General features: G+C 33.9%; 1 protein-coding gene and 2 long non-coding RNA genes across 13 annotated transcripts in view; 1 reads left to right on the top strand and 2 right to left on the bottom strand.

The window, feature by feature from the left end:
• Positions 1-1,071, bottom strand: part of LOC143238242 (multiple myeloma tumor-associated protein 2-like) — a 35,365-nt gene extending 34,294 nt beyond the window's left edge. Inside the window, exon 1 of one of the 11 annotated variants that reach the window (XM_076478379.1) lies at positions 832-1,071. The gene's annotated coding sequence lies outside the window, so the exon portion shown is untranslated. Of the gene's footprint in view, positions 1-536 lie in introns of all 11 variants that reach the window. The other 10 variants (XM_076478372.1, XM_076478361.1, XM_076478305.1 and 7 more) reach the window with 10 other exon arrangements.
• On the top strand, positions 860-8,316 carry LOC143238293 (uncharacterized). The gene is made up of 2 exons (XR_013020501.1): positions 860-987; positions 5,289-8,316. It is a non-coding gene; the product is annotated as an uncharacterized LOC143238293 (long non-coding RNA).
• Positions 8,317-8,340: 24 nt separating this feature from the next.
• Positions 8,341-10,751, bottom strand: LOC143238236 (uncharacterized). The gene is made up of 3 exons (XR_013020470.1): positions 10,529-10,751; positions 9,633-9,707; positions 8,341-9,224 (listed from the first exon to the last, which is right to left on the bottom strand). It is a non-coding gene; the product is annotated as an uncharacterized LOC143238236 (long non-coding RNA).
• Positions 10,752-18,883: the final 8,132 nt, after the last annotated feature.

Below are 18,883 nucleotides of genomic sequence, written 5' to 3'. Positions count from 1 at the left end.
GAAGAAACAAAAAAGTTAAACTATATTTATCTTTAAAATATTAGTGAAGAAGATTATATAGCCTTTGTGGTAATTTAATTTGTTTATGATAATACTTTCCAATCTTTCAACCCTCACACACAAGGTGAGTGTTCAACTAACCTAGCTACTGAATCAGCTTCTTAGCATTTGCTCATAACAATGAGTAATATCAGTAGTACTGAAACACTTAACAATTATGTCAAATAACTACATTGTTGCTATTCAAAACCAGCATTACAAATGAAAATCCCTAAGAATTAGAATATCATGAATATGATACCTATTCTTTGAAAATAAAGTGGTCAAGGAAAAAAATCAGGAAACTTGACTCAAACCACACAGTGAAAAATTACAATTTTAATTACCTTACTTTGCTCCACAAGCTGTGTATCAACCTAAATTTGTTTCCAACAAAAACTTATTCTACGATATAATTAAGCTTGTCTTCTGCGAAAATATTGAAAATAATTAATTTCACCAACCAAACAAAGTGAGACTACATTCACATACTATACCTGATAAAAATTTTTCCTTTGAAAATAAGGCCTAACTCAAGTAGAACACTTGTTGCATTACTCATATAAAAAGTCTAATTGGTTTGTAAGTCATTTCAGTAGGATACTACTTTCTAATACTGGCATACTGCTACAAAATAATCCTAAGTTACAAAACTGTTTATTCACCAACCTCACCAACAACACAAACCTCGAGAAATGTAAATGTACTTTGTTCATGTGAGACACAAAGGGAAACATTTACGCCATAATTGAATAAATTTGAAAATAAAATAAAAATACTTGCGAATGTAACCTCTGGCTAAGTTCCTATAACAAGACTGGCACTGGATGCAATTTTTACAATTATAGTACAGTAACGATCAAAATTTTCACTGCGGTTTCAAGCGTATCACTATATTCAGCTAACTAAAAGTAGCAGAGCTGATGGCTCAGCGACGTAGTTGTAAACGTAAGTAGAAATAAGTAATGGTATTAATAACACAGAATATCGAATAAGCAGCACATTTTCAAACCACAACAAATTAATTGTAAGGCTTTATCGATTTGTCCTCTAAGTATTGAAATTATTGTTGTTTATTCGCAGGAATGCAATCCTACTTGTACTACTAGCGTAATAATTGAATATTGAATAATATTATGTGTAATATTATTAGTATTATGTTGATAAAACTAAAAGCAATACATTTTGGTTTGTTAGGTAGTGCCCTAAATAATAGAATTGATTGTACAGCCTGGTTAGATATAATAAGAAATTCTCAGGAAGAGTTTTATACTCAGTTGGAAATACAGTCTTTGCTTGGGATACTGTTTTTAAGGTATTTGTTTTTAATCTAATTCTCTGTCTTTGCATTGTTTTTGAAATTTCGCGCAAAGCTACTCGAGAGCTATCTGCGCTAGCTGTCTCTAGAGGGAAGGCAGCTAGTCATCACCACACACCGCCAACTCTTGGGCTACTCTTTTACCAACGAATAGTGGGATTGACCGAACATTATAACGCACCCACGCCTGAAATGGCGAGCATGTTTGGTGTGACCAGGATTCGAACCCGCGCCTCTCGGATTACGAGTCGAACGCCTTAATACGCTTGACGGGTTATGTCAAGATACGATTTGATGTAGTTGTTGTTCGTCGTGGTTTATGATGTTTGAAATGATGTGATTATTTACTAATTTAAAACGTTGGAGGTTAAAGGTTGGTAGATTAAGGGTCGTGAATAACTTAGCAAGACACTCAGCAGAAAGGTTGGCTTTATCTGTAGTTGTTGTTGTGTTATTGTGGATAATTTTGTTGGGTTCATTATACTACGATTGATTGCACAGGGATTTACATATTATCTGAAAAGTGGCTTGATCTTAGAATTGTTTATTGAGGTATGAAGTTGTCCCAATTGACGATCTATGACGGTTAAAAGGTTTGCGTATTTCATTTTATTTTTTATGGATTAAAATTCCGATTTGTTTTTCACAGACTGAGATGAAAAATACATCTAAGGTGGCATCTTTTGGCGATATGTTGCTGGATCTCGGGTATTAATTACCATGCACTTAAATTATGAACTCACTTTCCTAACAGGAGTGAAATGATAGGGCAGAAGATTTAATATCTAAAGTTACTTTTAATGCATGTTTACTAATGGTATCTGAGGCAGAAACATGATTATTAATGTTAATCAACATAGCTTCTATGTATGTTTTAAAGTTACTCTAGTTTGTTTGTGTAAAATAATGGATTGATATATGAGTTGACTTTAAAACATGGTGTTATAGTAAAGGTAAAGGATATTGAGAAATGCCTCCGTCCTATGTTTTCATGAGCCTTGAAGTTTGACATATAAAGGAAAATGTTTGGAGTTACTATTGCTCGGTCTGGAATATCTTGTGATTCGTCAACAATGGGTCTGGGTTGATAAGAGGAATGTGCAACTTGTGGCGGGTGTGATATCGTTTCACCTGTCTTTTGGATGTGAAAATTGTATAATATTTATATGTTTCATTGATACGTTTAACGAATATGGTTGATTATAACGGTTATAGGCATATTTTGGGTTTCGAAAGTGAGACACGTTGCTTATTTAGCTCCTGATTATTTAGAATTTCATTTAAGACTTACAGGTATAAATTCTTCGCTGTATTTTCAGTCGGGTATCACCAACTCTTGGAACAGGCCAACTAGAGATAAGGTTGCTATGAAAATTCGCTTAGCAAGGAAATAGACAAGCATTTTAGTGAACAATTCGTCGAAATACGTAGCAAACCCGACATTATAGTTACTTTAAAGACGACGTTTTTGGTATGAGTAATGAACTTTGTAGTGAAGAAAGTAAATGGTCAATTATTAATCTTTTTGTTTTTTCTGGTGAGACGGCAGTTACATGTTTTGAAAATGGTTGGTTTTATGTGAATAACCCAGCCCACTGGCTTGCGTCATGTATTTGTAACTATCTTGTAGCGTGGATTCAAGATCGTGACGGTTCTTTTTTACATGGCCTTTTACATTTAAACATGCACGTAGTAAATAGCTTTACAATTTTACATAGCAAATAATGTACATGTAAATATAACATGGGATCTGTGAGTCCCTCTAAATTGAAGCTTATATTTTAATGACCTTCCTAAGATAAGGTAGCCAAGGCTGAACACAATACCTAGATTTGGTCTAACCAGCGTCCTATACAATGAAACTACAACCTCCTCTTTATATTTTTGTAGATATGCTGCACCACTATTTACAGCACTATATTTGGATAGGTGAAGAAACTGGTAAACTAGAACACAAAGATCCTTTTCTTTCATAACACTGTTAAAGATATATCATCACAATTATATTAATAAATTATGATATCTCTCATGCATTCATTTACATTTATTTCAATTTTAAAACCAATTTATCATTTATTCACATCAACTTGCCAAGTAGTCAAAATTGTTTCATAAAGCTGCAGCATCCTTCTTACAACCAGCAACATCCAAAATCTTAATAGAGGGTGCTTAAAAAAAATGTCAACACTTCTGAGAATTCAACAATAACAAAAAAAATGTGCCTACAGGCTCTGGAGGCCACCTGGTGGAGATTACAAACGCATTGACAATGATGGCAAACAAGTGGAGACTGACTTTTAGAAGCTATTAATATATACATTTGTTATGATGGTGCACTGTATTATCAGTTCTTTTTCCATTAAAAACAATAGCTCCATAGAAGTGTTAACATTTGTTTGAAGTGTCTTGTATCATCAGCAACTGTAAATAATTTATTGATGATCTATGCCATTAATGTAAATCACAAAGATCAAAGGGCCATGCATTGAGCCATGAGGCATCACATTTCTATCATTAATTCAGCATGACTGAACTCCATTTATAACAACCATTTGCTTTCATCCATCCAGTCACTTTTTGATACACTGATAAAAACCTATCTTCTACACCTAGAGATAATTTTGAAGTAAACGAATTATATGGAATATTATCAGATGCTTTCTGAAAATCCAAAAATCAAACACACACACCATCATCTACATCAGCATTAAAATTTAAATTTATAAATATTTTATGCATTTAATCATCCATGTTTAAACTACTAAGTTTTGTTTTATAATTATTCTTAAACATTCTGAATTTTGTTTTCTATGTTTATTTTGAGTACATTTATTTTGTATTATTTGTCTTATTATTTTAGTAGTGTTAAAACTACTAGTTTTAGATAGTTAAAAATGTGCCTGTAATTGAGTGTTTTTTTTCTGAATGTCATAGAGCTGTTGTGTAGCTGTGTATCTAGTATCTAATACTTTGTATGCCACATTTTTTTAACAGTTTTGACACTTGAATCCTTTTCAGAGCTGATTTTTGAATATTACCTACATAATATTTTCAACAGTAAGGATAAACATGAAGCATATATCTGTGAGATCTCCTACATCTATAACCATGAGTGACATTATTTCTTTGTGGTAGCCTTTATAATATTTTGTAATAAATAGTGTTCATTAGAGGTTTGTTTATTGTTCATCAGATCAAGGGTGAGCTAAACATTAGGTTATACAAATGTAAATTATGAATATATAATTTTGAAAACCTTACAATCATCTCTTTCAGTACTACATGTTTATTGGCCAAGGTTTTCTAAATTTTCATATGTATTGTTTCACTCTAAATGCCAGGCAATTTGGCAGTCTAGAAATGAAACTTTTTCAATATGTAATCTATCCAGTTCCAAATCATTACTTTCAGCATCCAATATGCCTAGGTCATTAACACTTACTTTTCATGTGTGGTTTATCCAAGTCCCTAACAGTTACTTAGAACAAGTAATGTACCTAGGTCCTTAATATTGTAGAAACAGGCTACGACTAATGAAAAGTCTGCTGAGAAGGGAAACTACTTTTATAAATTTCAGATAAAACATTTGTGGTATTGGACCTTCTAGCAACTATTGGTTGTAAATGTTTAAATATTTCATTTTTGATGTAAGCTAGAGGGTGCTTGGTGTGAAAAATGAAAAATTTATAATTGTAGCCCTGAACTACATAGAATGCCCTAGGTAATGTAATAAAAATCCAGTAATTTCAATGAATATCTAAAATTGAGACATCAGTTATAAATGCAAGAATCAGTGAAGCATTGAGTCAACTTTCAGTTGGTGGGGTTCCAGGTGTTGATTATTGAAAGTACAGTGTATATTTTGTTTGAACTTCCGGTATCCACATGAAAAAGTTGATATGCTGAACAAAATACACTTTTTTCCTCACAGGATACTTTGGTTGGACATGCTGAGAATTGAGAAGAGCAAAGGAGTGAATCATCTTGGCCAGTTTCTAAAGACTTTGTGGTGTTGTTGCTAGTCTGGGAGCCTTGGCTCTTTGAGCAATTTTTGTATCGAAGTCCAAAATGAAATGTTTATATTGTAATTGTGGATGTTGTTTGGAAAATTTAATTTAGTTTGAGTTCGATACTGAAATGTGTTTCACCCACAGAAGCTGAAAGGAGGATAATCTGCAACACCTTATTTACTGAGATTTATTTGCACTTCCTGTATTTTATCCTTTGAATACACGTTGAGAAAATCTCACTTTTTGTACAATAACTTATAATATCTGTAAAAATTATTCAAGTATCTTACATATACAGTTTTTTAATAAGAATTTTGTGTGTAATAAAACTTCATATATTATGTGAAATTGTGTTTTTAATGGAAAATAACTTTTGTGCAAGTAACTTGCATTGTTTTAAAAATTCCCTGAACACACGCAACTGCTTTTGACGATCTTTAAAAATTTGATTCTTGTTATGCAAATGTTCCTTAATTAAGGTGAAATTAATTAAGAAATTAAATGTATGTAGTTGTGTTGCAAAGTAGCACATCATTTTTTTTTACGTATTTTTCTTAAACTATCATCATACTTAAGTTGTAGAAGGTAATTGTAAGGTATTGAAAAATGTTCAAATAATGTAAGCATTTTTTATCCATTCTGTTGTATGTTGTGTACAATATTATTTAAACATTACCTGAATAAAAATTTTGGAATTCTCTTCTATGTTTGAAACATGATATTTTTAATTTATCCAAGATGTCTAAGAAAGATTATTATATTTTAGTACAATTTGTGATATCCTTCAAAGAAGTTTGCATATTGTATGTAGTCTTATACATTATATCATTAATTAAATTATAATACAATACTTACAGGATCACTTGTTGTCTTTATAATATTGTTCTATCTTTGGCAAGTTTAGATTATCTGGTTAAAATAACTGGAAGTTCAGTCCACACTAAATTAACTTATTATATGTATTTCTTCCATAGCATATTTGAATGTGCTGGTACACATTGTTTTCTATATCCATGTTCAGTAGGGGTGAAACTACAGTTGGGTTACAATAAGATATGTATCTCAGTATTCAGCACATGATATGATATATATCTTTTATATGTTGAAACCAATACCAAATATTACTAGACATACATTACTTTCAAATTCTGGAAAAAAGTGATTAATATTTCTTACAAAGCAACGTCACAGCCGTATATTTTAAACAGGTTAATTTGTAATACTTTCTGTTAAAATGTAGCAGGATCCTTGTACAATTCAAATTGTAATGGAACAAACTGCTACAATCTGTTTGGTGTAGTAAAGGCTGTTCTCTCTACTCTCTCTTCAGATAAACTATTTTCAGTCAGTTAGAGCATGCAAAGTACACTAAATTCATGTGATTACAAATTATTCTTTGCCACTTCTTTAATCTTTTGATACCCAACATAGATCCTTGAGGATTCATAATTTTTCACGATCATGGAAATAGCACTGTGTTCTATCACTACTTGTATTTTCATGGTTACTTATTTGTGATTCCCTCAGCCTGTTTTGCAAAAGGAAACCATTTAGCTGACTGCTGTTGTATTGGAGCCGTATATTCAGAATTAGCCTTGTAAAATGTATTACTTATTTGGTTTGTGTTCTGAGGTCCAATGAAGAAGGTTTTTTTCATATTCCATCAGCAAATTATTACTAGCACTGATCAGTTGTAAGGTTTCCATAGCCACAACCATGCAACTTTTAAATAAGGTTGTAAGCTGTCCTTATTCAATGGTTTTATGTATTCATAGCTTTAATAATGTGTATATGCTTTAGATCCAAAGAGCTGTACCAAACATTAATTCACCAAGACACATTGGATTGTTTGGTTTAATTACAGCCCATTGAGGTATTAGTATTATTGTTGTACTTGTAGTTCAAGGATTGTTCTCCATGTTCTTGTTTTATGACTCCTTTAAATTTGTTGTTCTTTCTTCCTCCCTGTCTTGTTTTAATAATTTCATCATCTGTAATAATCTTGGATCTCACTACCATATGATTACCATCTTCAATAGTCAATGTTTTGAATAAAGTTCTACTTTAAATTCACTAAAATAATTCAGTTTCTGACATCAGTGTTGTTGTTGTTTTTTTTACTTGTAGACCTTTTAAATTACCTAATGAAAACAAATCATCTGTTTCAGTTAAATGGACAAATCTTATTATTTCCTCCAGAAAGTTTGTTTACAGGCATGCATGCTTTGTAACATGCAAGTTGTAAGCCCAGTTAACTTTACAAATGACGTAAAAGTGGAAAAACCACAACCAACTTAAAAAATAACGTTACTTGTAAAACTGCATGGCTGTCCAATTAAGTAACTGGAAATCAAGTAAACAAAAACACTGAATGAGTCACTTTGATACCTCATTCACCTTACTGATTGACTTATCCTTATTTGATAGATGTTTCACATAGTCACTAGGTTTTTCTAACATAAACTTTGAACATTCTAGGCTTACTCCCAAAACATTTATTTTATTTTAATATCATCTATCCTTTAGTTAACAACAAAGAATTACATAATTAATTTATTGTAATAAGCTACATTTTTAAGGTAAGATATTTTCCTTATTGTAACTATGTTATATAAGTTAGCTCACAGTTTAAATAATATTTTCATTTTTAAAAGTGTTTTTATATTGTCATAAAGTAAAAGTTACCTGTATAAAACTGTGTTTGGAATTATTAAATGAATTTTTCCTTCTTTTTTTTTTTTTTTTGCCTGGCCTGTTAGACCAACCCTATTAAAAGGGCTAGTGATATTTTAAGTTTTTTAAAGTATCATTTTCTTTGTTAAAGGGTATTTTGTCTCTCTGTATGTGCATTCATACAGCTTTTCATTGTTAAAAGGTATTGTGGTCTTTATTAAAAACTAATGTATTTATATTAATTGTATATTAAACTGTGAAATGTTCTTGTTCTTTCAATATCATTATTGTAGTGTGATATTTCAAGGTAATGCCAATTTTCCAACAGGTATTATTGAACAGTGAAAGAAAAAGACAATAAGTGGAAAAAACTCCAGGAATGGAACTTGAACATAGTGTCTTTGTTTACAAGGTGAATCTAGTTACACTTATATGATTTGATTGTAAATTAACCTAATAATTATCTGGTTACAAAAACACAAAGTACTATGAAGTTTCATACTGCTAGTTACACAACCTTAGAAGTGAGAGATATGGCTGACGCTCATGGATAGATCACTGGGTCTTTCAGCCAAAGTTTCCATATTCAAATATCAATCCTAGAGTTCCTTTTCATTTATTAGTTTTTCAGTTACAGTAATGGCAGTAACAAAGTTTACTTTTGTTCATAGTATCTACTATATATAGTGATAATAAAAATTATCAGATAGTTAATCCCTCTAATAACAGTAGATATAATCAAGAAATAAGAGGAATGTTCTGTATTTGATAGCTTTACTAAATTTATTTAAGTGTAAAATTTTGAGGCTAGTCCAATGTGAAAAAATGAACAATCCTTCATTCATATTTCACAAAGTGCACACTTTCATTGATGTAATCTCAGCTGACTCAGTCTGACAATCTCTTTGACAGGCTCAAAGAAACACCAGATTCAACAGGTAAACTTGGTTTCATTGTTCATTTAACAGCACCACCATGTGACCTTTATTGTATCAAAGTAATTATTGGATGTATCGTTCAAACAATAACAACTTAGCCATCAAATGATATTAAGGAGCAAATTCTCTCAAATCTGATGCTAAATGTTACTGCTTTATCCTCTTAGGCAAAATAGATATCATCTACTATAAAGAGCAAAGCAACTAGAAAACGTCTATCTTAATGGCTTTCAGGATCACTTCTTGCTGCAAATACAACATGGAAACTAAATAATCAAAATAATTTTAAAATCTCCATGTCATTGAAGCAGGAATAAAACATATACCTGTATATGATATTTTCCTCCCTTTCTTGTTTTAAGTTTATTCTTAAGCTGACAATTAAAATAACTTTAAGTGATCAAGGGTACTTTAATTTCAATTTATTCCAAAAAAGGTGTGATTGCCAAACACACTTTTTAAGGCTTTTATAAATCAATTACATGAAACCAAAATACACCATACAATTTTTAACACACTTAAGTCTTCAAACACACAACTTTAAAAACACAAAAATCATTTTAAAGCTAAAAACAATCTTTTAATTTAATCGAAATGAAAGCCAATTCAGCTTTACTTAAAATTACAACACAGTAAGTAATGTTTATCTCATACCTTTTTTTTTTCTGCCTCCTAGTGGCACAGTGGTATGTCTGCAGTCTCACACTGCTGAACATTAGGTTTCGATACCTGTGATGTAATGGTATGAGGAATGTTTTCTTGGCACATATTAGACCTCTTAATACCAATTTAGCATCATTTGAATGCCACAGTGTATCTGAGCATTGTTACTGACCATGTGCATCCCTTTATGGCTGCAGTACACCTATTTTCCAGTGGCTACTTCCAGCTCGAGATGATGAGTGCTTTGTGACACGGTGCATTATCCTGCTGGAAGTAGCCACTGGAAAATAGGTAGAATCTATTGGATAAAGTGAAAAGGGAGGTTCGCAGCATAAACGTGTGACTGATAAATCTGCAGGAACTGCCTAATGCTACCAAAATCCCTAACAAATGTTACCATCACCTTTTTGAATCTATGCTGGAAATAATTCAGGGTGTTCTGGGAGCAGAAGTGGGGTCCTACCCAGTACTAAATAGGTGTACCTAATAAAGTGGCAACTGAGTGTATAATACAAAGATACCCTTTAACAATGAATGCACTAGAATATTTTTTGATAAGTACATACAATTATAAAAAGTATAAATAAATAAAATGCAGAGATACACTGTCAACTTTAAGAAATGTAATCATAAATCATAAAGGAAAACAATAATGAAAACTCTGACATTTTATTCACTTTAAATTTCAATGTTAATGATGATATACCACTCATGTATTACTCTCACAAGAAGGATAGTTCAGTATCTATACAGTATTTCGATGAAACAAAATGAATATATATATATATTCATAAAAACTAAGTCAAAATAGTTCAACATGTGAATTATATTACTACACTTAGGAAATCTGAATATACCCATGAAGAAAACGGGTATTCTTTACGTACAGAAACTTTGGTCTCAAAAACAAAACCATCCTACGTGAACAAGTGAACATTAGTAATCCAACTTCTAAAATGTATACCAAACGAAAGAAAAACTACAAACAAGATTTAAATCCCTGCTCTTTCATATGTGCTTACATGTGTGAAAGAGCTATTAGACGTCATTACTAAAATTAAATAAAAACTAAGATACACATATATACACACACAGTATAACTGGCAGATACCTGTTCTTCACATGCACTCGTGGGTGCAGAGGTTAGAACAAATAAAATAAGTTACATTAAATCAACAAATATAATGCATTATATATATATATTCACACCCTACAAGTAGGCGAAGCCTCATACTATATATCTTAATATAATCAGTAGAGTTGCCAGTATTGGAGTTATGCTTTGAATGGTGGTCATTTATATGATGAGGTCTACTCAGTCTCTTACCATCTTTCACTCAGTTTTGGCGATCTTTGCTCACAGGTGTTAGACCCTTACCTTTCTATTTTAAGAGAGGAGTAGCCCTCTACCTCATCCAAGCTTCTTCCAGTTTTAATGATCCAAGAGTGTTTATTTTTGTTTGTTTGTTTTTTTAATTTCGCGTAAAGCTACTCGAGAGCTATCTGCGCTAGCCGTCCCTAATTGAGCAGTGTAAGACTAAAAGGAAGGTAGCTAGTCATCACCACCCACCACCAACTCTTGGGCTACTCTTTTACCAACGAATAGTGGGATTGACCATCACTTTATAACGCCCCCACGGCTGATAGAGCGAGCATGTTTGGTGCGACCGGGATTCGAACTCGCGACCCTCGGATTACGAGTCGAACACCTTAACACACTTGGCCATGCCGGGCCTGATCCAAGATTATTCATTTGACTATCTTCCTTTAGCAATGATACTGGATCACTAGAATATGCTCTGATATGGACTGGTTTTTGATGTTCTTATGTGGCTTGGAAAGAAGTTTATAGTTTGACCCTACTGAGATATTTCACATTGTTATTTAGCCAGAAGTTCCTCACAGACTACACTGGAATACGCCCTTTGCAAAACAATTGTTAGGTTCAAAACTCAGGATAGAAGTTCCACCGTTGATGTGGGTAGCCATTGGACGAATTATCTAGCTTGTTTGTTCTTTTTGTCTCTCTGATCTCTTTTGATGTCAATGTCTACTGTATCCTGCTCCAACAAGTTTCCTTGACTTGCTGTCAGTCGAGATACACCTAGTGTCAGAAATTCTTCTTAGGCTTAAAGGATGTATTGATCCAATCAAAGATATGAATATATAAAGATGTGTCATCTTCTCATGTGCCACATCCTACAATGGGAGGGTCACTGAGCTAAACCTCTCTGGATAGCACCAGCAGTGATGCAGGCTCCTTCTGCTGGTTCTCGTGGAGGCAAGGTTCTTCCAGCTGTGATAACATCAATACCACATATGAACGTTGGGGATCTCCCTGGAATTTCTAGTAGCATCAGAGCCTTCATCACCCGACGTAAATAGTTTGGCTCTTGAAGGTATTAGTACCGACTATTTTACCAATTTGGCGAACTCTCTCACATCAGATGCATCAGCTATCAATGTATTTTATCTATAGGATAATTAATGATAAACATTAGCTCAGCAATCTTTGTTTCCTTGACGACTTCAAGTCCTTTGCTGTAGAGGAAATCCTGTGCATGTTGGAGTTATTAAGAGGTTTCATAGGTTGAAGATAAGCCCATGTAGAAAGAACAGGAATATTTCTTAAGTAAGGAAAAGGTAGAACCACTAGCTGGCCAATGAAAGAGATAATGACCATGGCTAAAACTTGACTTCAAACATTAAACGTCTGGTTCCAAATTCAAAGGTTGATTGAAATTAATTTATCAAAGATTCAGCTGAGTGTGTAAGTGAAAGAAGGCCATAACACTCGGTTGTGACTGTGAACTAGGCACTAGTCATATGAAATATCTATTGGCTTAACATGTACTCACACCAACACTTTCACATAGAACATGTGTCCAAATAATTCAAAGATTTTCTGATCCATATGTTTTATTTCTTTTAATTTTATCCATTACCTGTGCCCATGCCTCCTTTTAGACAACAGGGACACATGCCAAACTATCCAACCTAGCCACATCCCTTGCCAACCAATAGACTGTCACACACAGTGGCTTATTTCCGTAGGAAGGAAGGAGATTCATACCTTCTCGAATCTACACAGTCGAGCTAACTCAGGTTAGGCACTATTAATCTCATTTTTACCATTAGCCTTTGCCAGTGGTTTCTTTTTCTTGGCAACTTTCCTCCATTTATTTACTGTGAAATAGTTTTCTACTACAAACATAGCCTGCATTTTCATGCTTCAAAACTGTGCTTTTGGAAAACAAATACTTTATTTAAACCTGCATGACTTGAAATGTGTGTGTCATAACTAAATAAAACACTGGTACACCATATGTATATATATTTGTTATTATATATAAACCTCTAATTTTGAAGTTCATGCACTACTAAAAGTTTCACTTAATTATATTTGTAATTGTTCAGATTAGAATATATTTTTACTATGATTATGAAAAATACCAGATAAAACTGTGTTCTGTAAAACCTTAGGTAAAACTATGCTTTTATCAGGTCATCCCTTAAGTAATGTCCGATTTTAGGTTCAGAAAAAGGGAATGTTGTTGTTGTTTTGAATTAAGCACGAAGCTACTTAATGGACTATCTGTGCTCTGCCAACCACGTGTATCGAAACCCGGTTTTTAGCGTTGTAAATCCGTAGACATACCGCTGAGCTACTGGGGCCACAGAAAAAGAGAAAGGATTTCCAACAATTTTAATGTTATTTAATCAGTAATATATGTTCCATTATTATTAATTACTTCTTGCCAACGATTCACAAGTTTCTGAATGCCATTTTTAAAAAAATTCTTGGGATTTGGAGGAAAAGAATGTAGAGAGGGTAGTTTTGACATCTTCATGTGCTCCAAGCTCTTTTCCATCAAGATAGTTCTGCAAACTTCGGAATAGATGATAATCAGATGGGACAAGGTCTGGAGAATAAGGAGGATGTGGAAGTTTTTCCCAGTCTAGGTCTTCAGTCTTTACAGATGCGATTCTTGCTGTATGGGGCCGTGCATTATACTGGTGTAACACAACACCTTTACGATTGATCAAAGCAGGCCTCTTTTCTTTCAGTGCAACATTATCTGTTGATAATAGAAGTCAGATGTAATCGTTGCATTAAGTGGAAGCAACTCAAAGTTGATACCCCACCATACGTTTAACAAGACTTTCCTGGAATGGAGGTCCATTTTAGGCTTGCTTTAGTTAGTTTACCTACATTGAGCCATTGTCTGTGGCGCTTAACATTTTTATAATATATCTATTTGTCATTTCCAGTCACTGACCCGTCTAAAAACGGTGAGTTATATTCACCAGTCACCAGAGTGCGGAAATGTGCAAATGTCCACTCTTGCTCTAAGGTTGGCTTCTGTCAAATCATGGGGGACCCATTTTCCAAGTTTTGACACCTTTCCAAGCTGTTGCAGATGACGGTGAACTGTTAAATTGGTTGAATTAAGCATCTGTGCTAGTTCTTCAACTGTTACAGAACAATCTTCATCAAGTGCAGCCAGCAACAAGTCATCATTAAACTCAACAGGACGACCTGAACGTGACGCATCACTTAAGCTGTAGTCACCTGATCTGAACTTCTGAAACAACCTTCGACATTTTCTTTCATTGAGAGACTCCACACCATAAACACCTTGAATATTTCGTGTAGTTTCTGCTACACTGTTGACTTTTTTAAACTCGTAAAGCATCATATTCCTAATGTGCTCATCAGTCACGTGCATTTTTAACCAATAGGAAAATTCTTCTTTCGTCCTTGCTGCCCGTTTATTCATATCGAGGCACGTATCTATGAAAGCATTAGGATTTCGAAAACAAGTACAGTCTTAACCCTCGTTCTATCGACTCGTCTTGTAAATTCAGCGGTCTAGAGTTACCGCTTCAGCAAGCTCATTTCTCTTAGTAGTCGGGTTATGCGCTTTTCGTAACGCGTTCTTGGGTAAGTGTCGTGGCAAATGTACGTTTCAATATATTTTGTTTGTGCGTTCTTGGAACAGTAGAATACTTTTCTCATGGCGTTTTGTGTTTTTGATTTTCAGATCCTGTTTTTTTCACCCATCGTTATGGCTGCTTTTAAAAGAAGAAAAGTGGACTCTGAGTGTCGTGCTTTCAATTAAGAATGGGGAGAAAAGTACTTCTTTGTGGAAACAAAAAACCAGAAAGCTACTTGTGTGATATGCACCGAAAGTGTTGCCATTTTGAAAGAGTACAATCTTCGGCGTCACTATGAAACAAAACATCTATCAACATATTTGAAATTTTCAGGAAAGTTCCGTTCTGAGAAATTTGAATCCATGAAACGTGTTTTTGAATCTCAAAAGAATCTCTTCATGAGAAAGTTTGCTGAAAATGAATCTGTCACTCGTACAAGTTACAAAATAGTGCATAGGATGGCAGAGCGAGGAAAACCTTTTACTGACGGCAACTTCATAGAGTGTGTGATGGAAGCAGCAAATGAGCTGTGTCCTGAAAAAGCCAATTTCTTTGAAAGTATCAGCCTTTCAGCAACTTCAGTTGTACGGTGAGCAGAAGAACCTGGAGAGAATATCGCATTACAGATACGCCAAAAAGCTAGAAACTCCCTATGGTATTCTCTGGCACTGGATGAGTCTACTGATTTCTCGAGTACGTCACAACTTCTCGTGTTCATTCATGGAGTTAATTTGGACTTTCAGATCACGGAAGAGTTGGCATCAGTTTGCAACATGCACGGAAGAACAACTGGAGAAGACATTTTCATGGAAGTGCATAAAACTTTGTAAGACTATAACCTTCAGTGGAATCAGCTTAGAGGTGAACAGTTGATGGAGGAGAAAACATGGCTGGAGTAAAGAAGGGTTTGGTGGCGCTGATCAGGAAACAGTTGGAAGATATTCAACTCCCAAGTGCTCTGTTCATACACTGCATCATACATCAACAAGCACTCTGTGGAAAAGACTGAAACCAGTCATTTCTGTAGTGAACTTCATTCGGGGTCATGCACTTAATCATCGCCAGTTCAAGGCGTTTCTTGAAGAAATTGATTCGGATTTCTGTGACTTGTCTTATTACACGACGGTGAGGTGGCTCAGCTGCGGTAAAGTCTTGTCTCGTTTTTATAAGCTAAGAAAAGAAATAGATATATTTCTTATCGAGAAATATAGAGCCGATCCACTTCTGTCGGATCCAACCTGGTTGTCAAAGTTGTCATTTTTGGTAGACATCACATCCCACATGAATGAATTGAACTTGAAACTTCAGGGGAAGAATAACCTTATCTGTGATCTCTATAGAATCATTAAAGGATTTCGGAGAAAGCTGTCATTGTTTGAAGCACATTTGGAAGGAGGAAAACTCTCTCATTTTCAGTGTTTCAATGAGTTTCATGCTGAAATCACAGAAGATGTCAACCTGGAGTTTCAGAAAAGATTATTGGTGATTTAAATAAGCTTTTTAGAGAGATTTTCGGATCTCGACAGAATCGAAAGTGACATTTTCCTTTTTCAGAATCCTTTTGATTATGTCATTGATGACGTGCCAGTGGAACTTCAGCTGAAGGTCATCGATTTGCAAGGAAATGACTTTTTGAAAGCAAAACAGAGAGAGGGGTAACTTATTGAATTTTACAGCTGCATACCTGAAGATGATTTTCCAAAGCTGAAGCAGTTCGCATCTGGTATAACATCAGTGTTTGGAACAACTTATGTCTGTGAACAAACATTTTCAAAAATGAAGTATGTGAAGTCGGTGCACTGATCAAGGTTGACTGATGAACATTTGAAAGCAATTCTAATGATTGAATGCAGTAATTCAAAACCGAACATTGAAGATATTTTGAAAGCCAAACGCCAATTTTAAAATCTCACTAACCTTTTTTGTCTTAGTGAAATTCAGATATGTACTCACTATGTGCGATGTGACAATTGTTTTTGCTTATGTCACCTTCTTTGATAACCTTTTGGTAAATAAAAATATAGGTTATATTTCTGTTTGTTTTTTATTATATGTATGTATTGCATGCTACTCCCACATGGCTAATGTGGCATCCTAAGCTTAGTGTCAAGTCTTTTACAGAGAACTTTCGTTCTAACTTATGAGTATTGAACATAATGATCATGTGGCCCGCACTTCTCATTCCCCAAGTAATCTGGCCTCCTGTGAAAAAAGTTTGGTGACTCCTGTTCCAGATTACAAAATTTAAATTACAGTAACCCAAAAGAATATAAAACTTATAATATAATACAATATAATAGAATGGCGTACGGTGAAGCGTGTTAAAAGTATTGTTGAATAGTAAATATTAAAAACTATAAATTTAAAAATATTAAATGAAATAGCAACAGTTTTATAGGGGTCAGGCATTGTATGTGTTAATGGAATGGCACCCGAATTGAATATAAAAAATAAAGAAAATAGTCCTGTTACGAATGTGGTCACAAATCGTATTATCTGATGAGTTGTGTCGTTAATTATACCGTGTGTATTGAGGTAATTTTTACGCAACGGCTTTTTTAGTGTCAAAAGTTTTAGTAGCACAAATGTTGTAAGGTCTAAAATGAATACGACACCACAATCAGGGTTCAACAACAAAAGCTAAGTTAATGAGCAAATGCGTGGACAGGACTTCGCATCAGTATTAATAAACAAGTTATCATAAATATTAATAAAACAACCAAAATTAACTCAGAAAAAGAACCAGAAAAACCTAATTAAAAACTCAACAACATCAAACCCCAAAGTAAATGATTCAAACTATGTCTTTCATTATCGCATGACTTCCTCTCTCATAGCGAAGCATCTGGCAGTATATTTATTTACAGAGTAAGTCACGAGACTACAACCCCATGTGATCATAAACTTACATAATTTTCTACTACAATTATAGTATCTATACGTCACTACTAACAAAGCTGGTGTAAGTTTCGTCATACATACATATATTTACTCTAAATGCAAATGATTGTGTAGAAGATATATTCGTATATTAATGAAACTAAAACTTTATGGATAAACTAAACGATAGAAGGAAATAATAAGTGTACGATAAATACAACCATAAACTTAAAAAAATAGAATTTGGTGCTACGAATGTGCTCTTTGAAATGATCATGTATCAAACGACTAGATTTACCTATGTATGGAGCTGAACACTGTGTTCATTTCATAGGCGATGTCCCTAAGCAAGATTTCCCTATGAGTCATTTGTCTTGGCGCTTGTTGGATTTACATAGATTACTGGTAATGAAAACTGAACTAGTAAGAATATCCATCAGTTTTATGGGGTTTTGTTATATGATGTGGCTATTCAAATTAGATATTCCAAATGCTTAACAAAGATTAGTAGTTAAAGATTTATTCACAAAGAGTATAAACTCATGAAACAGCATCTTGATGTGATGGTTTCTTTGTTCTTTGTTATTTTTTGTGAGTCACTATTGTTGAAAGTCTTAGTAATGTAACCATAGAAATAGCCAGTGGATAGCAGTAACCTTTGACGTTTTCTCTTGGCTTCCGTCTTACCACTCATGGTGTTGCAGGTTTATTCCGTTTGTTGGCTGGTGGATGGTCTGAGTTATAGTGTGGAATAATGAGTTTATCACATTGTTTGGAACATACGGTAGTAATCAGTATGCTATTTTCAAGATTGAAAATTCTATAGGAATGAGGACCCGACATGGTCAGGTGGTTAGGGCGCTTGACTCGTAATCTGAGAGTCGTGAGTTCGAATCCCCGTCTCAACAAACATGTTTGTCCTTTCAGCCGTGTGACCGTTATAATGTGACGATCAATCCAACTCTTTGTTGGTGAAAGAGTATCCCAAGAGTTAACGGTTGGTGATGATGTCTAGCTGCCTTCCATCTAGCAGATACCCCTCGTGTAGCTTTGCGTTAAACCCATAACAAACAAACAATCTATAGGAATGGAAGGGACATAGAGATAACATCAAGAGTAAATAGGATAATAATTGAACTCATCTGTAAACTGTCTTTACGTAACCTGATGAGAAAATGGTGATGTAACTTTTTGAGAAGCTAAGAGAAAAATTTATAGATTTGTAATAACGAGAAATGTAAGTAATTTATTTTGATTCAGAATAAACACCTTTCTGTTAACAGATACAATGCCTGCTCCTTAAAATCTACTATTGTATGATGGAAGATTTTTATTATTTTATCTTTATTTTTTAAAATTTACTTTTATTATTAACGACTCTAACCTGTTTAGCAATACTTTTAGCTCGCTTTACCGTGCACTAT

This window comes from Tachypleus tridentatus, chromosome 2 (genome assembly GCF_004210375.1).
Source record: "Tachypleus tridentatus isolate NWPU-2018 chromosome 2, ASM421037v1, whole genome shotgun sequence".
In the NCBI taxonomy this organism is placed as follows: Eukaryota; Metazoa; Arthropoda; class Merostomata; order Xiphosura; family Limulidae; genus Tachypleus; species Tachypleus tridentatus.
The sequence above is the reverse complement of the archived record's forward strand: the minus strand, read 5'-3'. Positions and strand labels throughout refer to the sequence as shown.